Raw genomic sequence first — 15,840 nt, 5'->3', positions numbered from 1 at the left:
AAAATGAATACAGGATTTGATTATTAAATTGTAACTTTGCTTAATGCACATTTTGTTATATTTTGATAGGTATGTACAAATTGGAAAACCTACTGTTTATATGAATGCTCTTTTTCTGAGTGAAGACTTCCTATTTACACCTAAAGTAAGACGGCTTTCATGAATCCACATATGTCCTGAATCGAACCCATTTATGCTGAATGTGGTGAAACTCTAGCTAAAAATGACTACTTATTTTGGCAATGGAAGTATGCAGTCAGTTCCTAAATTATTTCAAATATAATTAATAAATTTTAAAATTATTTAATTACTTGAAATAGCCCAACAGACATAGCATTTTCAAATCTATTTTTAGAAAGAAAGTTCTCCTTAAGCTATACGGAGGCAATCCGTAATTACCTGGAAACATCTATCAAAGCAAAAACAATATTTCCAGCTATTTCTCAACACAAGAATAAGGCTTGGAAAGTTTCCTCATTGATTCCGAAGCGATATCGGTAAGTTGCAAAAATTTTGATAATTGTCATACCAAAATGATTATAGGATATTATTCATTTTATTTAATAACTTAATACATTCGTAATGTAGATTAATAATTTAACCGATTTTCTATTTTTATATTAAGTATTGTATAGATTGGAATAAGTTTTGATCTATAGCCATCTCTTGCTGAATAAAGCCTTACCACACTCCACCAGAAGTGAGACTGCTTTCTCGGTTCCACACGTGTTCTGAACTGGCATCTACTGAGCTGGATGTTATGAAATACTCGCTACAGATGACATCAAAATATTAAATCCAAGTATAGTCGGTTCCTTTTTTATAATACTAAAATTGTAGAAATAACATTCTTTAATCGCTTTTTTTTTTTTGTCTTATAGAAGGCAAATTTCCCCTTATCTGTAAGGGGAAGAACATTATTATTTGTAAACCTTTATCAAAACAGAAGCAGCATATCCAGCAATTTCTCAATGCTGTAATCGGTGGTACTGCAGCACGTGCCATTCGGAGGTCAAATTCTGTACAAGTAAGGATTAAATAAATCAATCGCCTACGAAACAGCCAGCATATGAAAGCTTTTTGCAAGTCGTCGTTCTCAAAATGAAACTTTTGTCCTGCCAAGAACTTTCTACTGTATTGAAATAAGACATGTTTCCAGGTAATTTTGATTCTTTTACTTTCGGCAAACTTATTTTCTGACTGAACGAATGAAATATTTTATAGTTTGTTTTTTTAAAGCTTTTTTTAAATCCTATATTAGTTCTAATGAGATGTAGATCTAGTTCATTAAGATCACAAAACAATTTTTTTCAACCATCTAACTATGACAATCCACAAAATTCCACTTACTCTCTTACAGAATGAAAGTGGAATGTTTTTCAAACGAAATTTCATTTTGTCACTACATGATGGTCTGAATTTGAACGACAGCTGACGACAGATGGCAGTGAGTATTTTAATTTAATATTGAGAATAACAGAATATTAAATGGAGGATTATTGACTTAATTTCAACTTTTGTAATTAAAATAAATACTTGGACAGTCCAAGAAACATTTAGAAGCCAACACTTCAGCAAGACATGTTAGATAAATTGTTTTAAAAATATATTTAAACACCAGTAAGTGTGATTACCAGCAGAGAAGTGGATTTTTTTTTTAATTTAACTAGGGAGTTGAATGCATATTTGTCTGATTAAATAATGTAATTTAATTCCAATTCTTATTTTAGAATTATTTTCTCAAGTTTAAAAAGCAAAATTTAATTTTGCGCTTTGCATTTTATCATTCTTCATAGATCTATTCATATTTGTTCTAATTGAAATATTAAATTTTTTCAGATACCTGCTAACACGTAGAAGTGAATATAACGACATGACTATCATCTTGCACCTTTTATCAAGCGTATTCTGGAATTCGTAGCTTATAAAGTAAATTGGAGAAATATCCAAAATCCAGTTAATAGTTTGTAAAACCTGGTAGTTGAGTATCAAGTTCAAAATGTAATTAAAGACGATTTAATATATGGTCGCCCTAATTTGATATGGTCTACAACTTTCTTCACTCGATTTTGCTCAAATTTTGAATTCGACTTATTAAAAGGATGCAAGTGATACATTTGAGTACAACATGAATAAAATTCACGAATCTTGATTCAACAGGAGAGGGTATTAAATCAATAGTTGGAGAAATATAGTTATGGAGCAAAAGCAAGTCTTTTGAAAAGAACTGCAATTTTATTTACTTACCTACATTTGAAACCAGATTCGTTCTCGGTAAACAAAATGGACATGGGATATTTTCTGCTTTCACGAACTTCTTTAAATGGGTCTAAAAAAATCAGCAATTTTAACTAGGACGATGAATAAGATTAAATTTTAAAAATTATGTATAGGATAATTAAAATTTTTAATTCGCCTGTAATTTTTTTAAATAATTTTATTGAAGAGATGTTTAAGTTCTAGTATATTTCTCTTTTCTTATTATGCAGGCATTCTTACTCATTTGGAAATTCATCACTTCTGACAATTCTCTTATCTATTAAGTTTTAAAACCTTTTTAAAATGCATTCGTATCTCAACATCTGGTACGTTGATTGAGAACGGGAGAAATACTCGCATTTTCACTGTTTAGTCTCGCAAATCGTCTCACTGTTTAGAAACCCAAACTGTATAGACTATATATGATTTAGTGCGGTAGATGAAAAACTACGATTGTTTCTTAAGTTGTCTTCTACTAATGGACAAAGACGACGAGGACAGTTTTTGAGGAATACTTGGGCTCTCTACCTTGAACATGCTCCTCTAAAATTACTTTTAAACGCCAAAACAATGAATTTAACCAAGTTGTGTAATGTCCATAGGAACGTGAAGTTACCTTCCCTTTACACGGTTTTACTAACAGCAGAAAGCTTCTGGGATTCAATTCTTTTAAATCAAGTGAAATTCAACGTTCATATTCAATAAAGCAAATTCACCTCCATTTGAGAGTAAAGTAGCAACATTGTAGACGATACATTGTAATGATATTTACATAAAAGTAAATCGCCATTTTCCCTCTGTAGAGTGACTAATCAGCTCCTGACAAGTCAATTGTAATAATTTTGTTGATCAGGACATATTTTCTCAGAATGGTACTGAAACGAATAACGGCGTTCGAGAATTTTGGTGATTGTTATACTGAAATGAAGACAGGGTATAATCATTTGTCTTCATTCATGCGTAATTTAAACTTAAAAATATTAGTTTTATTATATTCATAGATTGAATAACTTGGGACCTATACAAGTGCATCTTACTGAATGAAGACTTTTCGTCCACCACAAGGACAACTGTTTTCTTGGTTCTGCGTACCTCGGCAATTTACACTAAGGATGTTGAATGTGCGTAATTATCTGTCAATGACATCAAAACATCAGGAATTCAAGGGCATGGTAAGTTTTTGAATTGTAAATTTTCTAAAACAACATGGATATTTGGATACAAATTTATTTTGTTCGTTCAAAACAGCAAATTTCCCGAAGGTCTAATAAAGTAATGAAGCTAAAAAATACTTTATTAAAATGGATGCAGCATTTTACGTTACAATTAGGCACAAGATCAATCGGAATTGAAATTCTTGTCATACTCGGAGATCGACTTCTTTATATAGATATCGACTCCTTGAGAATGGAGCAATCTATAAAACTTTCTCTCTGTAGAAATCACATATTACTCTTAGTAATTCAAAATGTGTAATTTTTCATATTTCGTTTGCGTAATAACTAGTTATCACGCATTCCATTAAAATTATTTTGTTACTATAATTTCTCACTTGTAAATTTATAATAAATAAAAGTTAAAATATAACAATCCATAACTAAAATCGTATTTTTTTTAATGCAAAGCTTCATTTTTTTTTTATTATAAAGTCCGTTTGGAGAACATTTTTGTTTTAAATTCTAAATAATGTTAATAGAGGAACTTGTCAAACATTGTGAGCGAAGGGTTAATAGATTGCACCACTCAAGATCCAGTGGGAAAAATGGTTTCATAATTTTATGATCTTTAAAAATTCTTGAGCAACTTGTTTTCCTGAATCTAAAGCTCTTTTCTCTACTATTTCATATCATTGATAGATGTATTCTATTTTAATTTTTTTTTCTCATTTTAGGTGTCTTTTAAAATGTTTAGACCGAAGTGATTGCAACAAAACTGGACGATTCTGAAGTTTCATCAAGCGTAACCTTGGAACCCGAAGTCTTTACAAATTATGGACAAAGATTCAAAAGGTGCTATGATATCGTAAACTTGTGATTTATACCAAGTTTAAAATGTATCGATTAAAATGATAAAAATTGGATTATCAAAATCTGCACATTAGAAATGATATTTAATATAATCAACATTTTTGGCTGCTAATATATTTTTGAAATGATTGCTTCCATTGTAACTCCAAATGATGGATAACATTATTTAGAACTCTTCTGAAAAATGCAGAAATTCGTTTACAAATGTTTGATGTTCAACGAAGTATCTTTCGTGCATCGCAGTTATGCATTCAAAATAAATGTTTGGCTCATCAATTAATTTTTTATCGAGAAATTGTTCAGAATTTTTTATTCGGTTATCAATTCTGCCTGTAAACTCTGAGTTAAAAATTCATTCGATGTGCATGTGAGTCTTCTTATATGTGAAATGGTTTAAAGTCCTACGTATTGGTTCCCATTAATCGAACAAATCTATATTATATTAACATTCTATATTTTACTAGTGCCGTATACTTACTGCTGACTTAATGAATATCTATCTTTATGTATCCAAACGGCCAATTTTATGATATGCTATTACATGAGCCATTTAACATTTCAATCGAAGTGTATTTCAATTTAACAGTGTCTGATTTGAAATCAGCTCCCTTAGGTTAACTATAAACTTAATTTGTTGAAATTTAGAGAAAATATATTTGATCTTGTATTCACTTTTTGGTAATTTTTTAATATCAAATCATAGAAACTAAAGATGCAATAAAACTAGATTCGTGCATCCAAATATCGCTTTCACATTTAGAAATCGTATTTAGACTTGATACAAATTAAACGTAATCCACCTTTTCAGAATGCACCTTTATTGTAACCAACGAAGCTATCAAAGTGCATGACCCGGTTTTGACAGCTGTCAGTATTTGTCCCGATTATGGGAATGTTTTAAATTTATAAATTGGTGAGTTAAGCAGAATGTTGGAAGTTTTTGCATGGAATCTACAAAATTATGGCTGTTGAATAAATCGCAAATCCTGCATTACTATTAGCCTGCTTTAACTCGATATCTCATCAAAACTAGGAATATCGACCCTTGGTTTTTGAACATTTTATGTAATCGATTTGGGCATAAAATGTTCATAGAAATATTTTTCGAACTTGGGCTGTAGGATGCATTTTATCCTCAGATTGAGAGGTGCATTATGTGAATGGGAAATATTGCATTGATATATATTGACATGCGATGGATGGAGTTAAATCAATATACTTAAGAGATAGTTGTATGTGAAACAGAAACCGTGCGAGATCATAGTAGGCAAGTACAATGCTAGTCCCGACTCTATTGTAATGTGGTGCGAAAGCGCTGTGGATTAATTGCTCATACTCAAAAGTTGTGGTGTGGGCCTGGTAGCAAAAATGTCTGATAATCGCTTATCGCGTAATTGGATATTGTATGCAATTATGAGTGAGAAATGCATGTGAAAGCCGAGGACTGGTTGTGTGGGGGTGCCGGCGTGAGAAATGTGAAATCGTGTTAGGTTTGGTGGCTTAGGTGATGAATGCGAGGATTCTGAGCTTTTTGTTGGGTGTGCGTGAGCTGTGGAATCGTGTCGGGTTTGGTGGCGTGGGTAACGAGTGCGAGAACTGTGGAATCGTGTCGTTGTTTGGTGGCGTGGGTAATGAGTGCGAGAACTGTGGAATCGTGTCGTTGTTTGGTGGCGTGGGTAATGAGTGCGAGAACTGTGGAATCGTGTCGTTGTTTGGTGGCGTGGGTAATGAGTGCGAGAACTGTGGAATCGTGTCGTTGTTTGGTGGCGTGGGTAATGAGTGCGAGAACTGTGGAATCGTGTCGTTGTTTGGTGGCGTGGGTAATGAGTGCGAGAACTGTGGAATCGTGTCGTTGTTTGGTGGCGTGGGTAATGAGTGGGAGAACTGTGGAATCGTGTCGTTGTTTGGTGGCGTGGGTAATGAGTGGGAGAACTGTGGAATCGTGTCGTTGTTTGGTGGCGTGGGTAATGAGTGCCAGAACTGTGGAATCGTGTCGTTGTTTGGTGGCGTGGGTAATGAGTGCGAGAAATGTGGAATCGTGTGTACGAGACTGTGGAGTCGTCGTATGGAGGCGGTGTAGGAAATTTGTGTGCGAGATTTTGTAAGAATTATTGAATTAATTTCTGGAAATTAGAATTTTAAAGGAAAGCAACTTAGAAAATTAATCTTCGTGAAGAATATTTTGGTCTTGGAAGGAAAAAAGGACGAAACAATGGGGCATCGGTTAAGAATTGAAAACGCCAGTAGCCATTGGGAATAATGGAAGAACAGAATGTCTACTCAGTTTTAAAATTAACTGAATTTTAAATAATAAAAATTTTACTTTTGTTAATATTAAACGCACTTTTGTATTTGAATTTCACTAATTTATAGGTTTTGGAAACTGTGAGGAAGTTTTTAATTAAATAGATTTAATTGTCGAGGTCCTTTTTGTGACGGTGTTTCATAGAATCAATCTGAATTGGAATCATATTAGTCAACTTTCGTAATTCATTTTGATTCCGACGGATAATTCGAAATTTCTTTATAGTATGAGAAGAACACACACAGCACTTAATCCTTCAGTGGATTGAATAAAATAAAATTTTTATAAAATTCTTGCGACTTTACTGGTGATATTCCTTATATTTTCTTCGTGGTAGAGCTTAATAAAAAAAATCCTTCCCAACTTTTAAATTTAAATTCTATGAAATGTCTAATAGGAATCTTTAAATATCTAATTTCTTCGAATACGTTTGCTTAACCAGACCTTATAAAAAGGGTAGTTGATTAAGAATTAACCATAGATTCATTTCAAAACTTCTAAATCTTTAATTAAAAAGTTAATGTTTTATTTCCTTCAAAAATTAATTAGGAATTTTTAATATTCAGAAATTTACTAATTGCATTTCCATGACCTATTTCTATACAATTTTTTCGAAATGTTCTGAAGTCATTCGCACTTTCTGGTCTTTCTTTTACTCTCGGAGAGAATTTCCCTCTACTGCCTATAATGTAAGTTTTAATCCAGTCAGCCTCAATGTTTTGCTATTCCATGCAATTGAATCATCCTATTCATCATTCTTATAGTTGAAGTAACAATTCATCCGTTATCTCAGAGTCTGGCTCTATTCTATCTCAATCTGCCATAAAAAAATGTACAAATATTTAAGATGCGACTATCTTTTTAATAAAATAGTTCAGCCTACTTGATGAAATATTTCGCTAGTTTTGAACTTATTTTGTTTTTATTTTTCATGTTGCAAGTAAACAAAAAAATTTAAATGCAAATTTATTTTTAATATGAACATATTTAAATTGCAATTGAATGATCTGGAGAAATCGGCAAAAATAGAGCTAGGATTGAATTTTAAGAAATGTGTTGGATGAAGCATTCGGGATAAATTAAGTGTTTCAAAATGAAATTATTCATTTCAATTGAACGATTTGAACAATTTTGAATCAATCTTTATAGTTTTCTATTTAGATATGCTAAACGCATTATGAGAAGGAATAGATATGCTAAAAAAACTTGAGGAAAATATTGTTGTCTTGAATATATTTTATTTAAGAGTAAACTTGTTCATAACAAACTGAGTGAATAAGTTATAAAATTTTGTATTTTTTTAACTTATTAACGATAGAAACAGTCGCCTTAAAAATGAGCAGACGATTTCATAAGAATAAATTCGGCTTAAAAACTATAGTTCAAAAATTCTAACCGAAATTGATTTCGTAAGATTCGCCACCATAGCTTGAATAGATGCCGTATTGGAAAGATTAACGTAATTTCTTGAATCGTTTCCAAGTTTTCAGAATTCTGTAGAAATCTATACTTTTGATATGCTGATTGAGTACGGAAGAAGTGTTCGTAATGTCTGGATATTTAGCAGAAGCGGCCTTTTAGCGGTGACATTGCCACAATTACATAGGCGATACTTGGTATTATCTGCTGCAACAGAGAGCATCATTACGACTTTTCTGTTTAGTAGTAGCTGGTACAAGCAAAAGGTGAATTAGGCGAGTAAATATAACAAACTTGGAGTTACCTTAAACTTAAAATGTTTCACTTATACCGGAAGGTTTCTGTCGAATTATGTGAATTTATTGTCGAATACATTAGATGCTAATAATAGGAACAATGACACATCCCTCAATCTTAGTCTATGGAATGACTGCTGTTTCGGTTTGTCACAAATTCTCTCTACTTGCAATTGGACGATTAGGAAACTTTCTCAGAATGCTATAGAAGATAACGGTAAGTTAAACGAATTTTGACAATTATCATGCCAGATTATAGAATATAAGCATTCAATCCGATAATTAAATTGCAACATTACTAATGTGCACATTAAGTATGCATAGGTTAGAAAATTGACGACCTATAGTAATGACCTTTTTGCTGAATACCAATCGCCATGAAAAAGGGTTCCTTGGTCCCCCCCCCATGAACTGAACCGACATCAAGTATATTGGATGCTGAGAAATACTCACTACAGATGATCAACATATTGAAATACAAGTATAGTAGGCTTCTTAATTATAATACTAAAATTTCAAAAAACGACATTCTCTAATCGTTCTATTTTTCTAGAAAGCAGGTTCCCATAAGCTAATAAAGTTGCAAATCACAATTACCTGGAAACGTCTATCAAAACGGATGTAACATTTCCAGCTACTTCTCAACGTAAATATCTGAAATTTAATCTCTTGCCATTCTGAGATCAACTTCTGCAAATGCAAGAATAAAATAAATGAATCGCATGAAAATGGAGCCAGCATGCAAAGGCCTTCTGAATGTCTTCACCAGGAAAATGTTGCCTACCTTGGATGGAACCATTTGAAGTGCTAAAAGAGGACAAGAAATTTTTCCAGGTAAATTTCTTTCTTTAAAGTCTTTGCCTTTCCTAGAATTTTTCTGGATGAATGAAATATTTTACTATTGGTTTGAAAAAAAATATCTCCAATCCTATATTAGTCCTAATGAGATGTGTATATGTAGGTCATTATGATCACAAAGCAGTGTTTTTATAACGTCTAAATATGTCAAACCACAACAGTTCAACTGTCGTCTGACAGAATGAAAATTGAATGTTTTTCAAGCGTAACTTCATTTTATCACTATACGCTGGTTTCTATTTGGAGGATATTTGATGGCGCTCGGAGGGAAAACTGTACTGTAATCTTCAGTATAATCAATGATTGTTAAAAGGAGGATTAATAAATTGATGGCAACATTTGTCATTAAAATAATACGCTTGCATACCCTTCGTAAGATTGAGAAACTAACACTAGGATAAATAAAACTATTTTAACATGTTACAAATGCATTTAAAATACTGAGAGTAGTTTGATTATCAATTGGGAATTAAATTGCTGTTAACTTCCAAAAAATGTTATTGTGTTTATTGCATGTATATCCGATTTAAATAATGGAATAAGATTTCTGTTCTTATTGGAGATGTGCCCATGTCCATTTGTAGAGTGACTCTTCAATATCTGACACATATTCGGCAGCAATCTGGATGATATGGAAACTTCTTCTCAATATAGTATCGAAGAGATAAATATAAGCTACAAAAATTTATAATTGTCATGCCAAAATAGAGGTTTTAACTATTAAATTGTAGCTAACAATGTACACTTTATATTTTTATAGGTATATACAAATTGGAACACATGCTGTCTATATTAAACTTGTTTTTCTGAATAAAGACGTACTATCCACCCATGAAGTAATTAACTTTCGAGATTCCACATATGTCCAAAATTGACGGCATTCTTGCTGAATGTGATGGAATACTCACTAAAATGACCCATTTTGGCAACGCATGTATATAGTTAGTTTCTGAATTAATAGTTATATTAATTATCTGAAATAACCAAAAGACCATGGTATTCACAAATATTTTTCTAAAAAATTTCTCTTAAATTAGGAAGCAAACCATTACTACTTGAAACTATCTATCAAAACAGAAGCAGAATTTACAATTATTTATCAACGTAATAAGACTTGGTTAGTGTTACTGATATCCTTCGGAATAATTGAGGTAAGTTGCAAGAATTTTGATAATTATCATATTAAAATGAATATAGAATATAATTATTCATTTCATTATTAAATAACTTGACGAATGTGAAGTAGGTTATTATATAATTAAACTTTGTATTTTTTATAATATTTATATGTAGGTTGGATTAGATTTTGATGCATAGTAACCTTTTGTTCAATAAAGGGTCCCCATTTACACTAAAAGTGAGATTGCTGTCTCCGTTACCACACTTATTATGAACCGACATCTATTGCGATGTATGTTGTGAAATGCTCACTGCAGATGACATTGAAATGTTGGAAAATCAAGTATCCTTTCGTTTCTTATTTATAATATTGAAATCACAAAAATGACATTCTCTAACCATTTTATTTGATTTTCCAGAAAACATTGAACTGCAAGGAGGCAAACCATAATTACTCGTCAACATCTATTAAAACGGATGCATAATTTCTAGCTATTTCTGAAAATAGAAAAGCAGAGGAACTGAAGCGCGTGCCATCCCGAGATCATCTTTCGTGAGTAGAGGGACCGAACAAATCAATCGCCAGAGCATGGAATCAACATGCGACAGCCTTTTGCATGTCTCCTCGTCACAAGTAAAATGTTGCCAGGCCAGAAACCTTTTTAATGTGCAGAAATAGAACAAGAAATATTTCCAGGTAATTTTGTTTCATAAAGCTTTTGGATATAGAGGATCTGATTTTCTGAATAAGCATTTTACTGTTAATTTGTAAAAAATCCATTTTTAATCCTATTACTCCTAATTATATATAATATATATGCAACTAATAAGTATAAAACGCTTTCCCGAGTGTCTCAATACCTCAATGAACAAAATTTCAGTTGGATTCTTACATAAAATAAATGAATGTTTTTCAAACGAAATTTAATTTTATCGCTTTATGATGGCTTTTATTTGAAGAGCATTTAATGAAGATTGGTGGAGAAACTGTACAGCGATCTTCATTAGACAGTTATCGACTGTATTTTAATTGAATGCAAAACTTATGTTTTTAAACATTTGCATAGCTCACGAAAGATTCTCGAACCAACACATTAGTATGATCAATAACAAGTTTAGATCTTTTTACAAATATATTTAAAATGCTGCCAGCGTTTGATAGCTTCAAAAGAAATGAATTCTTGTGTACTTTGCTTTTTTTATTTTTAATTATGTCAATGCATGTACACCTGATTAAATAAAATTCTTAATGACGATATTTCAATGTTCATTTGTAGCGACTACTTCAGTTTCTGACAAATTCTCTACCAGCAATCTGGGTGATCGAGAAATTTATTTTCTCGGAATGGTATCGTAGAGATAACGGTAAGTTGCAAGAACTGATAATAGTCGTACCAAAATATAGATAGAATTTGGTAAAGTTGCAATTTAATAATCAATGTACATCATTTTGCTTTTATAGATATATAAAATTTGGAGTACCTACTGCTTATATTAAATGTCTTTTTCTGAATCAAGACATGTTATCCATCCATGAAGTAATAAGGATTTCGTGATTCCATATAGCTTTGGAATTGACGCCATTTATGCTGCATATTATAAAATAGTCGCCAAAAATGACTATATACTTGCATTGCTAAATTTCAGTTACTGAATTATTTGAAATACAATCAATGCATAATCTTATTAATTACTTGAAATAATCGAAACGCCATGGCATTTTCAAATATTTTTTTCTAGAAAGCAAGTTTTCTGAAGCCATGCGGAGGCAAACTACATATAATTTATGTGGAAGCTTCTATTAAGACAGAAGCGGGCTTTCCAGCTATTTCTCAACAGAAGAAAGTTACCTGAATGATTCTGAAGCGATATCGGCATGTTGCAAGAATTTCGGTAATTGTCATACGGAAATGAATATAGGATATATTCATTCATACATTTGATCATTAAATAACCTACTTTACGAATGTAAAATAGGTTTATAATTTGACTTATTACCTCTTATAACAATATTTTTTAAACATAATTCCGAATAGGTTTTGATCTATAGTCATGATCTTTTGCTGACTACAGGTTTATCACTTATCACCAGAAGATACTGCTTTCTTGGCTCCACACATGCTCTGATCTGACATCAACTAAGCTGGATGCTATGAAATACTCACTACTGATGACGTAAAAATATTGGGAAATCTAAGTATACATTCGAATTCTTAATCAAATTAAATAGCATGAACATGACATTTTCTAATCATTTTTATTCTTGTAGAAGGCAAATTTCCAGTAAGCTGCAAGGAGACAAACCACAATCATCTGTAAATATCCAGCAAAACAGAAGCAGCATATCCAGTTATTTCTCAATATGGGAATCGTCGAATTTGAAACGCTTGCCATTCCGAGATCAACTTCTGCAACTATAGTGTCTGTAGAAATCGGTCTATTGAGAATGAATCTACCATGTGACAGCCTTCTGCAAGTCCTCCTCACCACTAAAATGTTGCTCTGCTATAAGCCGCTTCACGTACAGTGACAGAACGTGAAATGTTGGGTAATTGCGTTTCTTTTAAATCTTTTTATTTCCGGATTAACTTATTTTCAAGGATCATAAAATTATTTGCTATTGGCTTTCAATTTCCTCTTCTCAATGATTCCTTATTTTTAATAATATATTATCTTGGTAAGGGCATTAATTACATTGTTTTTTCAAGAGTCTAATGTGAAAATCCCAATATTTTGGTTTCTGCCCACAGAATGAAAACTAAATGCTTTTCAAGCGACATTTCATTGTATCTGTATATAAGACGTCCATTTGGAGAGTATTTTAAGGGTGGTTGGCGAAGAAACGTTTATTAATCCTTCATTAAGCAAAGTTATTAGTCATCACAGTTTATCTTAAATAATACATACTCGAAACTTTCAGGAAAAGGCTTTTTACTATGATAAATAACTTAAATATTTAGATAAATTCTAAAAGTGCAATTAAAATAGTGCAAATAGCTTTATTAGGATTTAATTCTTGGTATGAACTTTAAAAAGATTAAATAGGCAATTTATTCAACTATAATCATATTCTTGGATTACACTTTATGAGAAATATTAATGATATTTGACATTCAATGGAATTGGTATTGAAATTGAATTGATTTAAAATATTTAATATTCCCTTCAGGTGTCTGTTAAGAATACGCCTTCGTCGATGTGATCCTGGAATAAGACAATACCTGGACCCTTCATCAAGCGCATATTGGAGTGCGGATGCTGCACAGTTCAATTACGGACGAAGACTATATTTGAATTTTTATATTATCAATATGTTCAGAAGCAAATTTCAAACGGAACTAATTGACTCAATGGAAGAAACGGATATTATAAAAACAGCGGTATAACAAATTTGTAACAAAACCTAGATTTAATTTTCGCAAATAATAATATAAATTGCATTTGAGAACATATTTGTTATTACTAAATTTGATAAGAATTGTTTGACATGACAGATTGCCACTATACAACTTTAAAAATCTTGGATTTTCATTACTGTAATCTTTCTATTATATCGGCAGAATTTCTTTCCATTTACAAACCAATTTTATAAAGAAAACTGAACCACTTCGTTGTAACTGAAGCCATTTCTTGACCTTGTTTATTTCTAAATCTTCATTTTGTGATTTTGAATGACGATTATAAAAGAATCCTTCATATTCGAATAGGTGTTTCATTCCTGTATCTATAACGAAATTTGGATTTTGATCTCTGTAATGCTAGTATCAATTATGTAAATGAATTTCATTAAATTTCCCTTAGTTATCAATCTCGAAATCTCGATAATCAGAGCTTCAATCTACAAGTTTATTAATATGTGGCGTTTAATATGTACTTGTGTTTGATTAATGTATGGAATATTCCTTAAAGGAAAAATGTTTCTGTCTTATGTATACGATGTAGGAAGATGCATTGTTAACAAATATATTGGTTTTTCTAATCGTTTGAAATAAGGTTGAAAATATTGCAGTTATCTTGTATTGGAACACATGAAAGAATCCCGAGTTTTGAAAAATAAATTATAATTGCATAGAAGTATTAATTGAATATGAAATGTCTTTAAACAAATTTCTAATTTGAATGTTTGAGAACAATTTTTATATTGCAAGATTTATTTTGCATGCATTATCTTCATCTTAATTTCTAGCCTTTAATTGTTCTTAAGTTAAAATTTTAAAAATATATGCAAAGAATTAATTTAGTTTAAGTTTCAGAGATTTTACCTTTGTCTATTCATTGCATCCATTTATAAATATTTTTAAAAACTAATCTTTTTATTAAATTTAAAATAAAATTTAGCAATATCAATAGAAAATTTTAAATCGTGAATTTTAAATATATTTTACATTTTGGCTCTAAATTTTCTGTAAATCTTTATCCGCGGACAAAGGATATTTTGACTGGTTCGGCCGGCCAACCAATGGAAATATTCTTGTCCTCTTCAAAAGCATTTGATCACCGTGCCTGATCACCATGGTGATCAGAATGCTTTTTTAAGAGAAATTGTATGGGGATAGATTGTCGGAATATCGTTTTATTTCTAGAATAGCGAATGGATGAAATGAATGGTAAATGGTATAGTTTAATTTTTAATTTTCGTTTTCCAATTATGATTAGGGGAAAGTTAGGAATTTTGAATTATAAGTTTCTACTGAATAAAATTTGCACGAAACATTCTTCCTAATTTAATGAAATGTTAAATATTATGGTATAATGTTAAATATTAATAAAATCTTAAATATGCATTATACATTTAAAAATTCTAAATAAAAAAAATTCCGTTATCCATTATGTAGTAATTTGTAAAGATGTGTTGTGATTTTTTTTCCCTCCGTTCATGCTATGTTTTTATTAATCATCGATGGAAATGTTAGTTTTTCATTAAAAATTCATACATGTGCTATTTAATTTTAAGTTGGAGCATATGAATAAAAATTGAATGTTTTACTTAAACTGCCTGAATGCATGTATGCCTAGTTAATGTAAAATTGCTTTTGATATTTTACTTTAGTATATACTAAATTTTTATTTTAAATGCATTACATTCACTGCTGCAATAATCTTGTTAACCATTGCATTGCATATATCTGTATAGAAATTTAGCAAATAAAGCTTTCGTATTTTGTATTCAAATATTTGAAATTATTTCTTATGAATTACGCTTGAGTTATTTGGCAGAATTTGGAAACTCTAAACTCGAGCAATTTATGTACTGAATTTTCATTCGCTTCAGTTGCACACAGCAGTAAAAGCAATTTTTACTCATTTGAGCAAGAATTTAATGTGTACATTTCTAGATTTAATGAAACTTGTTTCTAGTCTATTTTTAAAGTCATGGGATTTATATTGAAATATAAATCTCTCTAAATTCATTTTTCTGGAATTGAATGAAAAAAATGCTTGAGAATGGTAATTTTCCGCAAACAAAGTAGAATTGCGCGAGTTCGAAGGCAAATAGAAATTCAAATTTCCTCTTAGAATATCATCTAACGTTATGTTATTTTAATTCATCTTGATT

The 15,840-nt window shown here is 31.0% G+C and overlaps 3 long non-coding RNA genes across 8 annotated transcripts; all 3 read left to right on the top strand.

The window, feature by feature from the left end:
• The first annotated feature begins 123 nt into the window (after positions 1 to 123).
• LOC129960697 (uncharacterized) lies at positions 124 to 856 on the top strand. 2 transcript variants are annotated; one of them, XR_008783668.1, is made up of 3 exons: positions 124 to 248; positions 356 to 497; positions 626 to 856. It is a non-coding gene; the product is annotated as an uncharacterized LOC129960697 (long non-coding RNA). The 2 variants fall into 2 exon arrangements; XR_008783667.1 differs by having other exon boundaries at positions 129 to 248; positions 360 to 497.
• Positions 857 to 920: 64 nt separating this feature from the next.
• Positions 921 to 4,806, top strand: LOC129960698 (uncharacterized). 2 transcript variants are annotated; one of them, XR_008783670.1, is made up of 5 exons: positions 921 to 1,159; positions 1,361 to 1,447; positions 1,840 to 1,929; positions 3,261 to 3,431; positions 4,151 to 4,806. It is a non-coding gene; the product is annotated as an uncharacterized LOC129960698 (long non-coding RNA). The 2 variants fall into 2 exon arrangements; XR_008783669.1 differs by lacking the exon at positions 1,840 to 1,929 and having other exon boundaries at positions 936 to 1,159.
• Positions 4,807 to 10,463: 5,657 nt separating this feature from the next.
• On the top strand, positions 10,464 to 15,104 carry LOC129960498 (uncharacterized). 4 transcript variants are annotated; one of them, XR_008783603.1, is made up of 7 exons: positions 10,464 to 10,613; positions 10,703 to 10,980; positions 11,561 to 11,648; positions 12,024 to 12,176; positions 12,357 to 12,458; positions 12,553 to 12,831; positions 13,453 to 15,104. It is a non-coding gene; the product is annotated as an uncharacterized LOC129960498 (long non-coding RNA). The 4 variants fall into 4 exon arrangements; XR_008783605.1 differs by having other exon boundaries at positions 10,464 to 10,626; XR_008783602.1 differs by having other exon boundaries at positions 10,464 to 10,980.
• Positions 15,105 to 15,840: the final 736 nt, after the last annotated feature.

This window comes from Argiope bruennichi, chromosome X2, assembly GCF_947563725.1.
Source record: "Argiope bruennichi chromosome X2, qqArgBrue1.1, whole genome shotgun sequence".
Classification (NCBI taxonomy): domain Eukaryota; kingdom Metazoa; phylum Arthropoda; class Arachnida; order Araneae; family Araneidae; genus Argiope; species Argiope bruennichi.
This window is presented reverse-complemented; position numbering and strand designations above follow the sequence as displayed.